Source organism: Phyllobates terribilis, unplaced genomic scaffold (genome assembly GCF_046119375.1).
Source record: "Phyllobates terribilis strain yellow unplaced genomic scaffold, ASM4611937v1 Scaffold_4__5_contigs__length_816908805, whole genome shotgun sequence".
NCBI lineage: Eukaryota > Metazoa > Chordata > Amphibia > Anura > Dendrobatidae > Phyllobates > Phyllobates terribilis.
Window position 1 is genome coordinate 219379580 of NW_027362764.1, and position 18192 is coordinate 219397771.

Consider the following 18192-nt stretch of genomic DNA (forward strand, 5'->3'; position numbering starts at 1 on the left):
TGTAGGATAGGGAATGGCTCTCAAACACAGGTCTAGGACATCCCAAAAGTATCGTATGAGATTGAGAACAGGTCTCTATGCAAGCCAGTCAAGTTATTCCACAACAAACTCCCCCAACCATACCTTATTGGATCTTGTTTTAAACACTGGGGCACAGTGATGCTGTAACAGAAAAGGGTCTTCCCTAAAGTTGGATGTATACAATTGTTTTCATATACTGAAGCATTAAAATTTCCCTTTACTAGAACTTAGAATCCTGGGCAAACCCGTGAAAAGCAACCCTATTGGCACAATAGTCAGGCAGTCCAAACTAAATGTAATATAGGTCTTGGAGTTGCCTAAAGATCGCAAAATCAATGATCAACACTTGCTGTCACCACCTGGATACAGCCAGCACCAATTGTGATGAGATAACCTTTCACCTGCCACAGGACCACTGCAGCCTGTGATTCGGTGCAGAAGACAGGTGACTTGGACAGCGCATCATCACAAAAACATCTGATATAATTCACCTGTCAGATGTAATGTTTTTTTTTACATTTAAATGTTAGATGGGTGGTGCCATTATACTTTTTGTGCCAAGCAGCAGAAAATCTAGAATTAGCCCTGACCTGACTTCCAGTAATCTAGTAGCCATAACTTGCAATGTTATTACACTCAAGAAAGGCATCCAGTTTTCTTTTAACCAGAATTAAACATGACAGCAGCCTTTGACAGAGAGTCCAATAGTCTAACTGCTCTTACAGTAAAGAACACCTTTCCATGTCAGTGTATAAGACTTCTTTACTCTAGACATGGAGGGTGCCCCTTTACTACACTTAGATCCCAAAAGACCTGCCATCTTGGAGATTCTCAGTCCAGAGCACAGATCCTTACACTTGCCAATTCTCCTTGCTTGAAACACATCAATGAAACAATTGACTGTTAACTAATGGCATAATATATCCTACCCTTGACAGGTTCCATTGTAATGACATAATTAAAGCACCACCCCAGAGTGTTATTTCAGTGCTGGAGTGGTGCTACTAATCTAAGTTCCCTGACCCTAGTAATATACCCACCAGCCGCTGTCTTCAGCTGTTCGTGGTGCCGCTCCAGTCCCGATCTGCCATATTGTGACTGCAACTTCTGACTGACCGGAAGTCAGAGATAGTGATCACATGCTGTCGATGCAAGTCTAAGAGAGCCTTGTTCTGGTTTTAATAGACTTACTTATAGACTTACATTGGGTAGCGACTTCAGGATTGCTTAGCAAACACTAGAGCGATCCGGCAGTTCACAACCTGCAGAAGACGGCCGGAGAGGCGTGGATTATTTGAGAACACTATGTTCCATTTATGTATTCAATTTTTATGTTTTACTTTTCTTAAAACTTTGGCTCTCTAAAGAGTCATTGTTATCACAGACATTTACGGTATATTCAAAGGATATGTCATAAATGTTTAATAGACATGGACCCATATTGGCTTATTCTGGTAAGAGAGCCCCTACTATTTCTACTGAACACAAAGAGAGAAGGCCAAACACCTGCACCTCTCTTGATTTACTTGTTCTTGTGTGGCAGTTTGTGGCACGCTCATACACCATTCCCAGTGGTGCAACATTGGCCCCTTTCTTGAGATGCAGTGGTGGTACCTGCATTTATTAGACATTTATGGTATAACTTGTAGATATGGGACAACTCTTTAGATATTAAAAATGTCTGGTTACATAACAATCAGCCAAATCCAAGTTCATTAATTTCTGTTGCAGCCCCTGTTTCCCAGACATATTTAGACAAATTTATAAATAAGTAATGCAGCAATGGATATAAGCAGAATGGTTTTGCAGAACGTTTTGAAGCCAGAAACCAAAGCCACTGAACCAACTGAGAGAGGTCAAATAATCAAGAAAGTCCGATATATTGAATTCATGGGACTTGAGAAATCTCAGTTTTAAATGATCTGCTAATAACATAGTCAATATAATGACAACTATAGAGAACAACAATTACAACCATCAATCCCCAGGCATTGCTATAATCTAGAACAATGACAGTCTGAGCAGCCTGTCTATGCACCAAAGTGTAGTTAGTCTAATCTGGATATGTGTGCATTTTACTCATGTCTGGGACACTGCCTTTTTACTCTTTCTATCAGTTGTTTGCAATATAAAACGAATTGGGACATAAATGGACTCTGTTAGTACAAAAATGAAAGACGTAAAAATCTTTTTGTCTTTTTTGTAGAAGTCTTCTTTCTTGATTTCGGGATTACAAAAATTGCATTCCAGGGAAGCACCTCAATATCTGTTATCCTAGGTTGACCAACGAATAAAAATGTGATGATACAACTTTCTCATCTTAATCAGCCAGACGTCTCAATTTGTTAAGCCAAGAGAAATGCACTATTGTGTTTGTGTTGACTTGTAAATATATGTGTATTTCTGTGGCTGGTCAAGAAGGACAGAATAGTATTTGTATAACCCTGATTGTTGTCTTCTCTTGGTTCTGTGAACAATGATGTCTGTTACTATGCTAATTGCATATTATATTAAGCTAGCTAGTTTATTTACAAGAGTCCCCTGCTATACCAACTATGTAAATTGATTAAATGCCAAACACTGAGACCTGAGCCCTGTGAAATAATATCATCCCTAATCCTTGACCTGTGGATGTGTACTTAAAAAGACATGTGAGTCTGTAGCAGTGAGATTTGAAACAGAGAATTGAAAGAGACTTTACAAGGAGAATCACAGATCATACTCTCCTCAGACCATCAGCTTGGTAGCATGTATTTATCCAAAGAGACACAGATTTGGATTCACATTATTTCAGCCTAAGGGTATATGGCCCGGGCTGGAAAGATACAGATCTGCTCCATTGGCCATCAGAGAGCCCATGGATACATTTGGGCAGACCAGGTTGGGACGATGAAGTCACCTGGCCCCATGGATATGTTGTTTGGGGCTGCAAGGTGGGTCCCTCCGGTCGCCTGGAACCCATGGAGACTTTTGGAGAAGCCAGATTGGGACCAGCCGGTCATCTGGCTCCATGGAAACTCTCGGAGAGGCCATGGTGGGACCCTAGGGTTTCCTGGCCTTGTACCTCAATGGACTGTTAGCTCCCTAAGATTGCGGCTATCTTCTCTCTGTGGGGGCCTGCCAAAAGCGGGGGGCTACTGATTGAGGTAGTTTGCCCAGGCAAGGGTGAGACTGTGTAATGTTGTACCATCTTGGGTATTTGCTGGGACTGTTCTATCTGTTTATTACCTGTTTTGCGGTTCAATAAAGTGTTGCCACACTGTTTTACCTTCACCCTGTGTTGTCTGAGTGGTATTAAGCCCACAGAAGATCCAGTGTCTTCACAAAAAGCCATGAAGGAATCTGTTCCTGCTTTACAATTTTAATAATTATTGGCTGAATTTTACTCCTTTTTGAGTGCAAGTGTGCCAATTGCAGTAAATGCAGAGTGTAGAGACCTTTTTCTGTTGTAGCTATGGTTGTTCAGGACTGCCCTTTATATAGTAATGTTGTCTATGTTCTTCAGGGAGGATATTCTATACATGGTGTTATGTTCTGCAACTTAGAACTAAGGAATAGGAGGGAAAAGCTGTCCCTGCACTGAGACTCAGCTTAACCCTACGCTGGGGTGGGTGCCCTATTCCTTATGAATAGCCCCACCGAAACTCCTGCACTGAAGTCAAACGAAGACCTGTAGGAAGGGAAAAAAAGCACTGGGAGCAAAAGCAGGAGACCTCCTAACAGAAAAGCAAGTTGCAGAAACAAAAATTAAAGGAAACAAAACTGGTGGAACAAGAAGTGCCAGGATAACTATACACAAAAGCAAGAAGAACTAAACAAGGCTACTTAGCCAGAGCACGAGCTTTACAACACTGATATCCAGCAGGGAATGGGGACCAGGTGCTGGGTAATAAAGAGTGCAGAGATCAGGTGACCAAGAAACCCAGCACCAGAGGAAAAGACTAGAAGCCAGCAAACCACAACAAGATGGCCGATAGTAAAACAACACAGATTCTAACACATGGTCCTCTCTCACTTATTTGCAGCTTTTTGTAACTAAAAGGTAATTTTTCCCTCTCATTTTTTGTTTACTGCTCAAAGCCTTTTCAGACCTTGTTGTTCTACACCCAGAAAGCAGCAAAGTTTGTTGTTTCTACTTCCAAAAGCTAGATTTCTGGGGGACAACTATTTTAGAAGAATCTGGGCACTGTTGGCAATATTCATATTTTCCAGTGTCTGGTCTTTGAGGCTGTTTTGGATAAATGTACTTGTGTCACCCCAGGCCTGGATGCCACAAATATTAAAGGCTGTGTCTGAGAGCAGGAGGGAGGTTCCCTGGTTAGGGACAATTAGCATACAGCACCTCCTGTCCCAGGCCAGTAGGGGGAGCTGGCTGCCCCTATAAAAGCTGGAACTGGGGGCAGGGTTAGGGAGAACTGTACGACCTAGCTCAGGAGTGAGACTAGTCCCAGAGAAGGAGGGACAGTTCAGCTGTAGCTGAGGAGGTCGTGAGGCAGTGGAGGAACTGCTAGCCAGGGACGTATGGCGCCGAGAGCCTGTCCTGGCAGAAAGGGAGAATAATCTACCGGACATTGGGGTCTGAGGCTGTAAAGACTCCAAGTCCAGCAGCAGAGAACCAATCCGCGAGGGATTTCATGTCCTTTGGCCTAAAAAGCCCGGAGGCTCCGCCACAACAGAAGGGACCAGCAAAGCCAAGAGAGGCCAAAAGTAAAAGGAGCCCAAGTTGCAAGCCATACGGGTGAGAGTACATGGCACGCTCAGGGACGTGGGCTATTTTACCACTAAAGGGGGGAAATAGTCTGATAGAGCTTAGAGAGCACGGTAGGCCTACACCCTCACCCTGACCAGAGAGGCTTCCCGAGTGTTCTCAGACATCCAGGCCCCCTTCTAGCCGGTACTGTTGTTGGGTCATTACCATCTGTTATAATAAAGACCCTGAACTGTTTAAGCAGACTCTGCATTCTGACCGTCGCGGACGGAACTATCACCACCAACAGCCACCTACACTACCCTGGGGCTACACTCCTCCCATGGGGAGTTATCCTACCTCTGTTCTGCACACCAACACCAGCCCCAGTGGCCTGCCCTGCAGCGGCGGTTATCCCTGACCGCAATCCACGGGTGGCGTAGTCGGACATTTAAAGCACTGATTGATAGACCGCCATTTGGTCTGACCACCCTGAACCACGGGACCGGGTTGCCACCACTACTACCCCCAGCATCGTACAGAGGCCCGGTCTCGTGTGCCCCCCGGCCCAGGGGGCGAGTCATACTTACGAAAGATGAAATTAAAAGCGATCTAGAACAGTGTCATCTAAAAAAAGTTTGGTTCATGGAATTGACTAACAGCTTAATTTGTTAAAAAAAAATTTCCAGGAAAGAGATATATTTTTTCAAATGAGATCCTACTTCTGACATGAACTGCACATGTAAGGCCCCATAAATATTAGGTAAAAGATGGCTAAATTTTTGCAGGACTGGCTGACCATCTGATGTGAATGGGGGCCTCCCGAATCTCCACCAACAGATGTTTTGAGGGGAGATCAGCTGCTTTCAGAGTTGTCTGACATCTGCTGTCTCCTTTCTTCCCATTGAAAACACATGAAAACCTAGCCAAACTGAGTACTTATGTGTATGGGGGAGTCAGGAAAGATAACTGTCTGCCAAATGAGCATTCGCCAGAGAGTGCTGACATCTATCTTATGAGTATGGCCAATTTAATCGTCCTCCAAAAATGGACAAATCAACAGCTCAAGCCAACATAGCAATAACATAAATTAAAGATTTCTTCCAGTATAAAGTTTAAAAGTCTACAAAGTAGGGTAAAGGTTTAAAAGGTAAAGTATAAAGGCAATAGTGCAAAAACAATTTACTTATCTGCTTTAATCCCAGAGGACAGGAAGATAAGTCATCAAAAGCTAACGTTAGTCAGCAGTTTACTGGAATTCTTGCTAAAGGTGACCCTTCAGACATCATGCAAGATAATCAACTTTCAGCCATAAAGGTCTCCCAATGAAACCCCCTTCTAATACCTACATAGTTTTTTTTTCTAAGGAATGTTTTCATATTAACCATGGCTAACTAGATCTAGACCGTGCAGTTGCAAAATATGTCCATTAGCTGATACAATAGCAGATTCAAACAAAAGGTGTCTGGTATTGGGACAAAAAATCCACCATACTACCAGCCAAAATGTAATAACTGTTCTTTGAACTACAAATTATAAGAATAGATTTTTTGTAAATGGGTTTTCTGAATCAGATAACCCTGTGAAATAAAATACTTTAAAGCACTTTACTTTAATCTTAGCTATTCTAAATTCAATTGCAACTTAAACTAATAAAATTGCATACTCTGAAACAATCCTAGAAAAAAAACATTAAAATTATTGTAAAACTACCAAAAATGTTTCTAGGGATGAGTCACCAGACACCTTTAACAGATGGTTGACTAAAATAGAACAAAGCAATTCTTTCCCATAGAGATACAAACTGTTTATTAATAATGTGAGAAATAGTACTCTACACAGTGTGAATATAAATGTCACATGAACGCCAAAGCTTATATGAGGAAAAATCAAAAAATGAAAGGATGTTTTTAAGCCCTTTGATTTTTTTTACATTCATATTAAAAACTTACAGAAGGATGACTGTGTTCTATTAATTTTAGAGAAGATATAAATACTACAAAGCAGAGGCGTATTCTGGTGCTCGCTGCTCATGATGACACCATGTAACAGTTGATGACGCCAAGCTGTATAGAAGTCACCATTAATACTATACAATTTACAGAATAAATTTTATAATTAGATGTTTCTGTCTAACGATTATATACATAGATCCTGTAGGTGGAAAATGAAGTGGGCATGGATCTGATTTACTATTTGTGTATTAACATGGTGTATTCATTTATCTCTGTATTTTCCTGTTAAAGCAATAAGAGATGAGTGAAAATCAAATTTACCAGCTTCACCAAAAATTTCCAAAATTGCAAATACCGTTAATCCTCCAATTGCCCTGGAAAGACGTGTATAATACTCTGAGACATCCTAGGGTTATATCTAACCCCTTTTCTAAGTTATTAAAGTGTATCTGTCAGCAGATTTTTCTATGTAATCTGTAGGTATAGAGACCCTGAATCCAGCAATGTATGACTTATGGTACCGTCACACTTAGCGACGCTGCAGAAATCCCGACAATGATACAACCTGGCAGGGATCGCTGCTGCGTCGCTGTGTAATCTCTGGTGAGATGTCAAACAGTTAGATCTTTCCAACGACGCGGCAACGATACGGCTACCCGTAGCGACCGGTATAACGATGCATGCCTATGTGTCTCAGTTCTGAGTCGCCAACGAGGTCGTTGGTAAGGTGTCAAACACACTGATGCATGCTACCCAGCGGGACCTCAATGATCAAAAAATGGTCCAGGCCATTTCGACACGACCAGCGATCTCACAGCAGGGGCCTGGTCGCTGCTACGTGTCAAACGTAGCGAGATCGCTGCTGAGGTCACTGTTGCGTCACAAAACTTGTGACTCAGCAGCGATCTCGCATAGTGTGAGGGGGGCTTTAGTTTACTGGGTGCAGCAGTTAAGATACAAGTTTTATATGTTGCAGATCTAGCAGAGCTGAGATGCTGAGCTGTTGGCACACTGTGACTGTAGGAAAGCTGGGGAATAGGGACCCTATACTGTCCCTTAATCTAGGGGAGACCTAGTCTATCCCTAATCCCTGGGTTACCCCTGAAGGTGGAGATGCCCAGGTCTCGTACCTCTCTTTGCTCCTGCAAAATCCCACGCTACTCCCACCCTCCCCCAGGGAAGAAAGGGGCAGGCATAAAAATGTAACACCTGCTGGACAGGCAGGTGGGAACCAAAGCACAATCAAACGACAGACACACTGAGTAAAATACAAAGGGAAAATGGGTACACAGTAAAGAAGCAGAAAAGCAATACGAAAGAATGCCAAAAGGGGAAGGTAGTGTAATTCACAACAAACCACATGCAACAATCACAAGAAAACAAGATCTACTATCCATGACACTTTCTCCAATGAAGCCAGGAACCGAATGAAGATTCTATTGCTTGCATGGAGGGAAGCCAGACACAGGTTTATATAGTGGAAGGGTGTGGTTCCAATATGCAGCACAACCATTAGACCATGAGGAACTCTAAACCCTTACCACGCCACAAGAAACCTGTTAACTCTTGAATGGCCATGTAGATTAAAAGAGGGCTTGTGCTCAGGTAATCACTGTGATTTTATAATCTCAGATGTACCACAGGTCCCAGCAGAGGGCGTAACTTTCATGACAGCTGTGTATAAACCCACCCACACCACAGCTTTCTGAGTACATTATATAGTGACAGAAAGCTACTAATCATTGCTGGGGGAGTGGTTGGAGGCCAATTGTTCCGTAGTGATAATCTCCTGCTGATAAAACACTGACTGTACTGAAACAGAAAAACACAACACAGTATGTGACATATTGCTGGGATAAGGTTCTTTGCCCCAACATCATAGTGTTCTCAGATTATATAGCAAAAAATTGGTGACAGATTCCTTTAACACAAGCACAGCCTCATATGAAAGTGACTTTACCATATAAACGAGTACTACCAGTTATGGCTACCATCCAACAGACCACTTAATAACACACTACATTGACAGTCTTTTTATGCATGTTAAAAAAAAACAGCACCAAAATTAGTGTTTTGTGATCTCAAAGACCTTTCTAGCACTGTGTGTAAACCCCGGAGAATGACAGAAGTTTTCTGCACAGGAGCATACTAAGAATTCACCTGCATAGGCCCGTGGTCCACTTCAAACATGGTTTGACTCTGCATTTTAGAAACAATGAATGCAGCAGCCAGAACTTGAGGATGTCCCATTAATTCTTGTGTCACTTTTTATGTTGCTTTCTGTGTCTCCCATGGTGTCCAGTCCATGGGAAAACATAGAGTAAGGGTTTGATCCCTGATTTTATTAATCTTTCAAACTATGTGAGTTAGTGATGAAAAATAATACTAGAACAGAAATGTATATTCCTAGTTCTGGGCAGAAGTCCAATCAAATACAGGGACCTGCTGGGGCAATTCATACCAGTCAAGGCATTAAAAAAACTCATTTTAGCAAAAAAATGAGAATGATGCTAATTGGAAATCCATGAATTTTAGTTTGAAAACAAATTTTGTGCAGGGTCTTAACCCTTTCACGCCAGAGCCTGTTTTCGCCTTCGTGACAAGACCAATTTTTTCAATTCTGACCACTTTCAATTATGAGTTAATGGCTCTGGAACGCTTCAACGGATCCCCCTGATTCTGAGATTGTTTTTTCGTGACATCTTGTACTTCATGACAGTGGTAAAATTTCTTCGATATCACTTGCGTTTGTGAAAAAAAATGGAAATTTGGCAAAAATTTTGAAAATTTTGGAATTTTCAAACTTTGAATTTTCATGCCCTTAAAGCAGAGAGATGTGTCACACAAAATAGTTAATAAACAGAACTTCCCACATGTCTAATTTACATCAGCACAATTTTGGAACCCAAATTTTTTTTTGTTAGGAAGTTATAGGGGTTAAAAATTGACCAGCGATTTCTCATTTTTCCAACAAAATTTACAAAACCATTTTTTTAGGGACCACATCTTATTTGAAGTGACTTTGAGGGGCCTTTATGACAGAAAATACCCAAAAGTGACACCATTCTAAAACCTTCACCCCTGAAGGTCCTCAAAACCACATTCAAGAAGTTTATTAACCCTTTAGGTGCTTCACAGGAATTTTTAGAATGTGGAAGAAAACAATGAACATTTAACTTTTTCTCTCAAAAATATTAATTTAGACCTCGTTTTTTTTATTTTCACAAGGGTAACAAGAAAAATGGACAATACAATTTGTAGTTCAATTTCTCTTGAGCATGCTGATACCCCATATGTGAGGGAAAACCACTGTTTGGGCGCACGGCAGGGTTCGGAAGGGAAGGAGCCATTTGACTTTTTGTATGTAAAATTAGTTTGAATAATTAGCGGACACCAGGTCGCATTTGGGGAGACCCTGAAGGGCCTAAACAGTGGAAACCCCCCCATGTGACATTATTTTGGAAACTAGACCCCTCATGGAACTTATCTAGATGTGTGGTGAGCACCTTGAACCCAAAGGTGCTTCACAAGAAGTTTACAATATTGAGCCATAAAAATACAATTTTCACATTTTTCCCACAAAAATGTTTTTCATTCCCTAACTTTGCATTATCATAAGGGTAACAGGAGAAATTGCACCATGAAATTTGTTGTGCAATTTCTCCTGAGCACGCCAATACCCCATATGTGGGAGAAAACCACTGTTTGGGCGCACTGCTGGATTCAGAAGGGAAGGAGCGCCATTTGACTTTTTAAATGTAAAATTTGTTTGAATAATTAGCAGACGCCATGTCGCATTTGGGGAGACCCTGATGTGCCTAAACAGTGGAAACCCCCCACAAGTGACATCATTTTGGAAACTAAACCCCTTAGGGAACTTATCTAGATGTGTGGTGAGCACCTTGAACCCCATAATATTGAGCCGTAAAAATACAATTTTCACATTTTTCCCACAAAAATGTTTTTTTATCCCCTAATTTTGCATTATCATAAGGGTAACAGGAGAAATTGCACCATGAAATTTGTTTTGCAATTTCTCCTGAGTATGCCGATTCCCCATATGTGGTGGAAAACTACTGCTTTGGCACACGGCAGTAGAGAAAGGAGCGCTATGTTGGCTGGGATAGGTTGCAGACACCATGTCACATTTGAAGAGTCACTGACATGCCGAAACAGCAGAAACTCTAACAAGTGACCCTATTTTGTAAACCACACCTCTCAAGGATTTCATCTAGGGAAGTAGTGAGTATTTTTTAATTTTTACATTTATACCATGGGGCAGTGAAGAAAAAATAATATTTTTACCACAAAAAAATTGTTTTAGCCTCAGATTCTACATTTTCACACAGGGCAATGGGTAAAAATGGTGCCGAAATGTGTCACACAATTTCTTATAAACGTGGCAATACCCCATATGTGGCTGTACAGTACCGCTTAGCCATACAGCGAGACCCGGGAGGGACGGAGCCATGACCATGCCAGGTCCTCTCAGGCATCACGGGGGCCATCGGAAAGGTAAGTGGACGACCCCCTCTCCTCTCACTATCTTCTAAATGCCGCGATCGCTATGGATCTAGAAGATCTAGATCTAGAACATCTAGAAGATAGCAAAGGGTTAGCATCATTGGGACCTGATCCAATCAGGTCTCGATGATGTCCCCTGTCAGAGCTACTGCTCTGCACCGCATCCGCAATGTTTGCAGGACCCTGGGTGTCCTGAGCATTGCGGGACCACCGACCGTTTATAAAGGTCGGCGCTGCGCAGAGACAAGACAGCGCCGACATTTATATACAGTGGGCGGTCGGGAAGCAGTTAAAAGGGGAATAATCAATACATTAATAATTTTTACAAAAATGATGTTAATGGTAAAGAAAATTGTACCCATAAAAGCCCATGATTTTTTGTTTGAAACAAATTTTCACCTTTTGTGCCCATCCCTGCCAGATGAATTCACAGGAGTCAAAATACAGAAAATCCTAATTCTGGAAAAAAATGATGTTAATAGTAAAAGAAAATTGTAGTTATGGAAGCTCATGAATTTTTGTTTGAAAAAAATGTTTGACTTTTTTTCATGATGAAATTCAGGACGTGCGTCATGTAACATGAATATGTTACTTTGCTCAAATGAAAGAAGCCATGCTATTTCTAGCATTGTCACTTACTAAGTTGCTCAGTTAGGATACACTTACACTTGCGTATAACATGGCCGAGTGCTATCTGATGTTTTATTGGATAGCACACGGCCCAATGTTATATTATGGGGCAGTGCAGATCTGTGATTATTTTCTCATGCCGATTTGGGAGGAAAAAACAATCACAGCATGCTACATGTGGCTCCGATATTCGCATATTCGAATCACGCGCACCCATACAAGTCTGTACAAGATTAAATCTGGGTTCAGTCCGATGTATTCACAGAATGGAGTCAATGGAGAAGATGGAGAAATTAAGTTATATTTAAGTAATTAAGTTTATATACCTAAGTTTTAAATGCGCAAGGCATGTGGCCCTCACTCATAATTTTTAGAGGGTAACAGTCAGCCTTTGCTTATAATTTTTAGAGGGTCAGCATGCGACCCTCAGTCTTAATTTTTCCAGGGTGTGTATGATGCCCTTCTTCATAATTTTTACAGGATGTGTATGAGGCCTACCTCTACAAAATTATTGCATATACAAAGATATACTTATATGTACAGTACAAACCAAAAGTTTGGACACACCTTCTCATTTAAAATTTTTTCTGTATTTTCATGACTATGAAAATTGTACATTCACACTGAAGGCATCAAAACTATGAATTAACACATGTGGAATTATATACTTAGCAAAAAAGTGTGAAACAACTGAAAATATGTCTTATATTCTAGGTTCTTCAAAGTAGCCACCTTTTGCTTTGATGACTGCTTTGCATACTCTTGGCATTCTCTTGATAAGCTTCAAGAGGTAGTCACCAGAAATGGTTTTCACTTCACAGGTGAGCCCTGTCAAGTTTAATAAGTGGGATTTCTTGCCTTATAAATGGGGTTGGGACCATCAGTTGTGTTGTGCAGAAGTCTGGTGGATACATAGCTGATAGTCCTACTGAATAGACTGTTAGAATTTGTATTATGGCAAGAAAAAAGCAGCTAAGTAAAGAAAAACGAGTGGCCATCATTACTTCAAGAAATGAAGGTCAGTCAGTGCGAAAAATTGGGAAAACTTTGAAAGTGTCCCCAAGTGCAGTTGCAAAAACCATCAAGCGCTACAAAGAAACTGGCTCACATGAGGACTGCCCCAGGAAAGTAAGACCAAGAGTCACCTCTGCTTCTGAGGATAAGTTTATCCAAGTCACCAGCCTCAGAAATCGCAGGTTAACAGCAGCTCAGATTAGAGACCAGGTCAATGCCACACAGAGTTCTAGCAGCAGACACATTTCCTCAACAACTGTTAAGAGGAGACTTTGTGCAGCAGGCCTTCTTGGTAAAATAGCTGCTAGGAAACCACTGCTAAGGACAGGCAACAAGCAGAAGAGACTTGTTTGGGCTAAAGAGCACAAGGAATGGACATTAGACCAGTGGAAATCTGTGCTTTGGTCTGATGAGTCCAAATTTGAGATCTTTGGTTCCAACCACCGTGTCTTTGTGCGACCCAGAAAAGGTGAACGGATGGACTCTACATGCCTGGTTCCCAATATGAAGCATGGAGGAGGAGGTGTGATGGTGTGGGGGTGTTTTGCTGGTTACACTGTTGGGGATTTATTCAAAATTGAAGGCATACTGAACCAGCATGGCTACCACAGCATCTTGCAGCGCCATGCTTTTCCATCCGGTTTGCATTTATTTGGACCATCATTTATTTTTCAACAGGACAATGACCCCAAACACTCCTCCAGGCTGTGTAAGGGCTATTTGACCAAGAAGGAGAGTGATGGGGTGCTACGCCAGATGACCTGGCCTCCACAGTCACCAGACCTGAACCCAATCAAGATGGTTTGGGGTGAGCTGGACCGCAAAAGTTAAGGCAAAAGGGCCAGCAAGTGCTAAGCATCTCTGGGAACTCATTCAAGATTGTTGGAAGACCATTTCGGGTGACTACCTCTTGAAGCTCATCAAGTAAATGCCAAGAGTGTGCAAAGCAGTCATCAAAGCAAAAGGTGGATACTTTGAAGAACCTAGAATATAAGACATATTTTCAGTAGTTTCACACTTTTTTGTTAAGTATATAATTCCACATGTGTTAATTCATAGTTTTGATGCCTTCAGTGTGAATGTACAATTTTCATAGTCATGAAAATACAGAAAAATCTGTAAATGAGAAGGTGTGTCCAAACTTTTGGCCTGTACTGTATATATGTATACCCCCCAGGGGTAAATTTCAGCCTTTGCACTTAGTGAAAAGGCTTTACCAGTCTTGGAGTCCCACTCCTTAAAAATGAGAAAAAATGTTTTCAGATGCACTCCTCTACGTGTCTTCCAGGGTGTATTGCAGTTGCTCCTTCTAATTTTTGGCAGCCCTTGCACTTAGTGCATAGGCTTTATGAGTCTAGGAGTCCCACTACCTAACTATTCTAACAGAAAGTGTATTAGGTCCTACTTTATGTCTAACACAGGGTGTATCTGAGTCCCTCTTCCTTTTAATTTTTAGCAGTTCTTGCACTATCCACATAGGCTTTGTGAGTTTCAGAGTCCCTCCTTCATAAATTAAACAGGATGTGCCTGACCGTGTCACATACACCAAATCCCCAGGTAAGGTAGTAAAATGTTAAAATTTGATTTTCCGGTGACTACTGGTGGGTAGTTTTATTTCCCCCTCTACTATGTCATCTACTGTAGTCAAAGGCCACAGGGAAATACAGTGAGAGCCCTATGTTAGTCTATGGGAGACCCGAGCATTTTTGCGGCGGCACCCCCGGCAGTCTTTTAAAAGCCTAACAAGTGCCCAAAACGATAGTGACAGTGCTCAAATGACATGGGGACAGCATGGGGATCGCCCCAGGAAGCATTTCTGACCCCCAGGTCACTGCTGTCAACAACGTGGTCAGAGGTATTAAGCCACTTTTAAGGGCTCACAATAAAACGTTCAAAAACGAAACTGAAACTGCTTTCCTGTGAAATATGTTAAGGAAGTTCCTTTCCAGGGTAAAGACTTGTGTATAAGGTAAAATAAATAACCCAAAAAAAAACTTCTCCACACCTTGGGCTATGTTCACAAGTAGCATTTTTTATGCGTTTTTGCACTTTTGTATTGCTTTCAACCGTGACAAATGCATTCACCGGGAAATGTCATTTTAACATTTTACAACCTTATCTAGCCATGTGCTGTGTGACACATACATACAGTGCTGAAAAGACACGGGAATAGCATGGGGAAGACCCCTTGAAGCATCTCTGACACCCAGATCACAGCTTAAAAGTGTCCCATCAGAAGTCTTCCTTGCCACATCAGAAGATGCAGACTTGCAACTATCCCCGTGCAAGTCCTTGTCCCAGGGCAGTGTTCAATTGTACCTCCCCCATTCTTTGCAATGCAAGCGCAAGTATGCAGCCTGCCACCCACCCATCCCCAGGCTGCAATACCATACTGCTTGCTTGCACTTGAAATTGGGCCTTTTAGGCATGTGGAGGTGGAATCTGGCCACCACGTCATGGCTGCGTTGGCGGCCTGGTTTCCATACTCAGTCCCCAGCCGCCCGGCGGCCGGATGTCCACACTCAGGCCCCAACCGCCAGGGGGTGGCTGGGTGTCGATATTCGGTCCCCAGCGGGCCCGCGACCGGGTGTCCACACACGGTCCCCAGCCGCCTGGGGGCAGCCGGGTGTCCATAAACGGTCCCCAGCCGCCCCTATTTCTCCTTGGAACATCCCCCCACACTTTTCTTAGCCCGGCCTACTTTAGGGCAGCATTGGACGAGCCCATCAGAGAACCAGACTCCTCTGGTGGGCCCTGGCTTCTCCATCAGGGGAGCTGAGAGTGCCAAGGTGAGGACCATGATGATGATGATAGAAGTTAGCATCTGCTTTGTTTTCTTGGAATGCAAGCATAAGTGTGCAGCCTGCCACCCACCCACCCCTAGGCTGCAATGCCATACTGCTAGCTTGCACTTGAAATGGGGCCTTTTAGTTTGGAGGAGGCTGTAGCTGGCCACTACCTCATGGCTGCTTCGGCAGCGAGGTATCCATACTCAGTCCCCAGCCGCCCCTATTTGTCCCGGTGTGCCTTATACATAAGATTAAGCGCTCATACCAAAACATTACCTGTGCCCTCCCCAGTGCATTTAGTGGGAAGGACAGCCTATTCCGCTGTAGTGTGAGCATGCCAAACCCCTGTTCATGGTACATGCGAAGATGCCTCCCACCCTGCACCTGTCGTTGCAGACTTGCAACTATCCCTGTTCAAGTCCTTGTCCCAGGGCAGTGTTCAATTGTACCTCTCCCATTCCTTGCAATGCAAGCGCAAGTATGCAGCCTGCCACCCACCCATCACCAGGCTGCAATACCATACTGCTTGCTTGCTTGCACTTGAAATTGGGCCTTTTAGGCATGTGGAGGGGGAATCTGGCCACCACGTCATGGCTGCGTTTGCAGCCTGGTATCCATACTCAGTCCCCAGCCACCCGGCGGCCGGGTGTCCACACTTGGTCCCCAGCCGCCTGGGGGCAGCCGGGTGTCCATAAACGGTCCCCAGCTGCCCCTATTTCTCCTTGGAACATCCCCCCACACACTTTTCTTAGCCCGGCCTGCTTTAGGGCAGCATTGGACGAGCCCACCAGAGAACCAGACTCCTCTGGTGGGCCCTGGCTTCTCCATCAGGGGAGTTGAGAGTGCCAAGGTGAGGACCATGATGATGATGATAGAAGTTAGCATCTGCTTTGTTTTCTTGGAATGCAAGCGCATGTATGTAGTAGCGGCTAGGCCTGAGGTGGTCAGCGTTTTGGCGCATATCCTACCTCCTCCGAGGATTGCTGGATGATTTCCTGCTACTATCCCAGTTCTATGACTCCCGTTAAAACAAAGCTTCAGGTGATAAATGAGGTAGTGGCAAAGGTGAAAGAGCAGGAGGAACAGGGACCATTCACATCAATATAAGGCCAGTCAACCACATATGTCTTGTAGGATATGTTTCTGTAACAAAATGAGCAGTTCGGCTACACAGTTATAGGGCATACAGTGAGTGCAATGCCTACCAAAAATTTTGAGGCACTCCAATGCCCCTTGGAAATGACATGGAGGTCAGAGGGCCTTAACTAAACCGTTTTTTTCCATTTATAGCAACTGGGTCTCCAGCACACTCTTGGTCTAAGCAGTGAATGGAAGTCTTTCCAAAAATTATGAGGAACTGCAATGCCCCTTGAAACAGACGTGGATTACAGCGTACTAAAAACCTTCTACCCATTATTGGGGAGTGTGTCTCCCTTAGTTTTCGCCTTTTCATTGAAGAGCAAAAGCTGACTAAAATTAGGAGGAAATGCAATGCCCGTTGAAAGAGTCGTGGAGGTTAGAGGTAATTAAAAACAACATTTCAATGCCCCCTGGAAGAGCTGTGGAGTTCAGAGTCGCTTAAGAAGACACTTTTAATGCTCCTTTGAAGAGACGTGGAGGTCACAGTAGCTTAACAAGACGGTTTTAATGACCCTCGGAAAAGACGTGGAGGTCCCAGTAGCTTAACAAGACGGTTTTAATGACCCTCGGAAAAGTGGTGGAGGTCGCAGTAGCTTAACAAGACGGTTTTAATGCCCCTTACAAGAGCCATACTGTACAGCATTTTAAAAACATTATTCCCATTATTGGGAGTGTGTCTCCCATAGTCTTTGCTTATGCCTTCCAAGCAAAAGCTGCCAAAAATTAGGACGGAGGAATTTGCAATGCCCCTTACAAGATCCATGCAGTACAGCATATTACAAACATTATTCCCATGATTGGGGAGTGGGTCTCCCATAGTATTTGCTTATACCTTCCAAGCAAAAGCTGCCAAAAATTAGGAGGAAATGCAATGCCCATTCGAAGAGTCGTGGAGGTTAGAGTTAATTAAAAACAACATTTCAATGCCCCTTTGAAGAGCTGTGGAGTTCAGAGCGGTTTAACAAGACGCTTTTAATGCCCCTCAGAAGAGACGTGGAGGTCCCAGTAGCTTAACAAGACGCTTTTAATGCCCCTAAGAAGAGACGTGGAGGTCCCAGTAGCTTAACAAGACACTTTTAATGCCCCTTGGAAAAGTGGTAGAGGTCCCAGTAGCTTAATAAGACGCGTTTAATGCCCCTCAGAAGAGACGTGGAGGTCCCAGTAGCTTAACAAGATGCTTTTAATGCCCCTCGGAAAAGTGGTGGAGGTCCCAGTAGCTTAACAAGACGCTTTTAATGCCCCTCAGAAGAGACGTGGAGGTCCCAGTAGCTTAACAAGACGCTTTTAATGCCCCTCAGGAGAGACGTGGAGGTCCCAGTAGCTTAACAAGACGCTTTTAATGCCCCTCAGAAGAGACGTGGAGGTCCCAGTAGCTTAACAAGACGCTTTTAATGCCCCTCAGTAGAGACGTAGAAGTCCCAGTAGCTTAACA

At 43.1% G+C, this 18192-nt stretch overlaps 1 protein-coding gene across 2 annotated transcripts in view; it reads right to left on the reverse strand.

Moving 5' to 3' along the window:
• The window catches only part of CPNE4 (copine 4), a 915330-nt gene that overhangs the window by 432984 nt on the left and 464154 nt on the right, over positions 1 to 18192 (reverse strand). The gene's annotated exons all lie outside the window — the stretch shown is intronic.